Source organism: Sinocyclocheilus grahami, unplaced genomic scaffold (genome assembly GCF_001515645.1).
Source record: "Sinocyclocheilus grahami isolate Dianchi unplaced genomic scaffold, SAMN03320097.WGS_v1.1 scaffold2421.1, whole genome shotgun sequence".
In the NCBI taxonomy this organism is placed as follows: domain Eukaryota; kingdom Metazoa; phylum Chordata; class Actinopteri; order Cypriniformes; family Cyprinidae; genus Sinocyclocheilus; species Sinocyclocheilus grahami.
In genome coordinates, this window is record NW_015507600.1 from 55,633 (window position 1) to 59,223 (window position 3,591).

Below are 3,591 nucleotides of genomic sequence, written 5' to 3' on the forward strand. Positions count from 1 at the left end.
ATATTTATATTTTTTTTTTTTTTTTTTTTTTTTTTTTTTTTTTTTACTTACCATTATTTATTTTTTTTAGCAATTTCTTTGCTGAATGTTAGGGATATTGTCCCTTGGGAGTCTGTTAGTGTTACTAACACATTCTCCATCTTGTTGCAGTTGTTAGCTTTGTGGATGACTTTTATAATCAAAGCCATAATAGCAAATGAGCACACAGATGCTGCACTAAATGTATATTGTTATCCCTAATTAAACAGTTCAGAATTGGAAATGGTGTAACTGATTTACCTAATGATGTTTAGCCTATTTAAGGGATGTAGGTCACCCAAAGATGAAAGTTATGTCATCATTTACTTACCCTCAGGTTGTTCTGAACCTGCATCAATTCCTTTGTTCTGCTGAACACAAAAGAAGAAATTTTGAAGAATGTTTGTATCCAAACAGGTTTCTGGCACCATTCACTTCCATAGTATTTTTCCATACTATGCAAAGCAAAGCTGCCCAAAAACTGTTTTGTTGCAAACATTCTTCAAAATGTCTTCCTTTGTGTTCAGCCAGACCCTGTCACTTCTCAGATGAAACCACACAAAGATGTGGCGTAATGACAAAACAGTCCCATTAGATATATGTATGTGTACATGTATTGTTTTAATGGATTGACTTATTTCATGGAATAATGTACGAAAATTACAATCTACAAAATTCACACAAACATACAATACAATAAAGTGAAAATTACAACAAACAGGACTTCTAATTAAGATAAAAATAAACTAAACTAAGCGCATGTCCTAATTATTAACTTATAGTTTGGAATATTCACTTATATCTGATTTCACATAGGTGTGTTTTGTTTTTGTTTTGTTTGCATGTAAATCTAAATAAATAAATAGGTAATGGAATTCTTAGAATTAAGAGAAAATGTATCAGTTGACATTCTCAACCAATAAGCATTAATCTGTGTCGTCAGTCAGTCGTTTCCCATCATGCTTTTGATCAGCACAGTCGGAGGAGAGCAAATGCGCTCGAATGCACAATTCGACACAGACGCCTCGCCGTCGCAAGAGTTTTTTTGCACACGTCAGCATGACATCAGAGCAAGTCGGACGTAACTCGGACACTTTTCTAACCGGCATGCATCTTGCGGTGATCACCGGTGATCGATTCTGCGCAGAATTTGCTAATCTCAAACAAGCCTATTCTGTCATGCGCTCCCCTTGTGATTGGGTCATATTGGTTGTTCTAGTCACAAGTTCTATGTTCTCATTGGTTCTGATTGTTCACAGGTGTTCCTTGTTTGTCATTAGTCTGTTAGTATAAATAGCCCTCATGTTCCCATTGTTTCTTGTCTAGCTTTGTTCCCTGTAACACTGTTGGTGTGTTCTGTGGTTCTGTCCATGTTTAGTTCAAGTTCATGTTTGCCAAGCCTTTGTTTAGTTTGTATTTAATTCACATTACTGTAAATAAATCTGTACATGGTTCACACTGTAACTCGCCTCCAGTGGAAGTTTGTTACAGAAAGTTAGGCTGTTAAAAATAAACCCACCAGTTCAGCTCTTGCAACTCTCATGGAGATCGTTCCTTGGAGAGTTATGTGGAGGATTTTTGCAGACTTTGCTGTCAGATGGACCCTCAAGCACATTTTTTGCAATGGACATACCGACCCTTGGAATTACCTAATGACTGAGAGCACTGTGCCATGGACTCTGGCCCAATATATGGACTTTGTCCTCTTACTAAGCAGTTCCTCATTTACTGTGGTAAATGCAGATGAGGTACCGCAATCCTGCAGTACCCACCATGCCAGTGCTTGTTCACGTCATGCCTGCCAAACCAGAGACTCCCCAGGTAATTCTGATGGGGGGTATCACGCTCCCAGCCACGGAGGCCGGTCCAAAGCTAACCATGGCCCACATGCCAGCAATGGCAAGTCCAGTGGTCTCAGCACTTCCTGTCTTGGGAGCCCCAGACATCCTACCACCTTCTACTGTACGCTCGGTGATGGGGGTTGCCATCGGTTTGGGCTGTACTCTCGGTTTGGGCTGCACACACTTCTCCAGCAAGAATGTCCACAGTAGCTCCTTCCGTCAAGGCCAGTGAGGTCGTTCCTAGTCCTCTCGTCACTGCCAGGGGTGGCGTCCCTGAGATTCCTGTCTGGCCTGATGTGACCACAGAGGTCATCCATTAACTTCTTGTTTGCCCTGATGTGACCACAGAGGTTGTCAATGAACTCCCGTTCAGCCCAGATACAACCATGGAGGTCATTTATGAACTTCCTGTCTGCCCTAGGATGACCACAGAGGTCAAATTGTTGAAATATTGTACCACTACGGCTATGGAGACAACCCAGGAATTGCTGTGCCCCATGCCATGGCCACGGAGGCTATTCATGTTCTTACTCCGCCATGGCCTTGTTCAGTGCTCAACGGTCTAGGCCTGCCAGTGCTCCACCGCCCAAGTCTGCAATTGGGCCACAACCCTCTGCTCCACGGCCCAGGCCCTCTATTGCTCCTTGGTCCAGTTTCTACGAGTTCACAGATTTTCTTTAAGACCAATTGGTCAACATCAATAAAGCATTGATTCTCAGAGATTTTAATATTCAAATAGATAATAAAAATGATGTGTTAGAAGTTGTATTTACTAATTTACCTAACTCCTTTGGGGTCAGGCAAAATCACCAGAACCACTCATCATTTCCATCATACACTAGATTTAATAATATTGAATGGTACCAATCTTACTGATAGGTATTGTATTTTGCAAAGTGATCATGTCACTGATCAGGTAATGTGCATTCTGCTAATATTCAAAATACAATTCTAAATGTATAACCTTTGACAGTGTTTTATGATTCAGCCTCAATTATAGTGACTCAAGAACAATTGCATTGCATTACAACTATAGGACAGGAAGAGCTATGTTAGCTTATCATTGCATCTAAAACAACATGTTTATTAGATCTGATACCCACTAAATTACTGGAAGAGTTGTTACCTGTAGCAGAACAGCTTCTTCTCAATATTATCAACTCATCTCTATCTCTAGGTCATGTCCCAACACCATTCAAGCTGGCAGTCATCTGACAGTCACAAACTCTACAAACGATGAGCAGAGACTAGTTCTTGCACCATTTACTGTTGATGTATACACACAAACCACCTTTGCGAGTCTTACCGCTCAGGGCTTTGTCTCTATCGGCATGAAACATGGTGAGTCTGTCTAGCTGAATGGTGGTGTCCAGAACTCTGTCGCTGAGCCACGTCTCCGTGAAAACAAAGATGCAGCAGTCTCTAAACTCACTCTTTGTAGACTGTTGAAGTTGAATGTAGTTCATTTTATTGTCCAGGGAGCAGACATTGGAGAGTAGTCTAATGTCTAGTCTAGGGTTTGTTTTAGCCAAGCACGGACCCCCATTCTCTTTCCTTGCTTAAGCTTCCTCTTGCACCGCTTTCTGTGTCCCCTCCCCCAGTCACCGGCATCAGACGCCGCCAAAGCCGTTCTCCGCAGGAAGCAGAGATCACAAAGATTTATTTGATCTTTGTGCTGTATTAAACACTAGAGAGAGTATAGGGTCCTATGTGTCAAGAAGTTTGATTTATT

At 41.4% G+C, this 3,591-nt stretch overlaps 1 pseudogene; it reads right to left on the reverse strand.

Moving 5' to 3' along the window:
* LOC107574974 (uncharacterized) overlaps nucleotides 1-140 on the reverse strand; it is a 7,222-nt pseudogene extending 7,082 nt beyond the window's left edge.
* Between the last annotated feature and the right edge of the window lie 3,451 nt (nucleotides 141-3,591).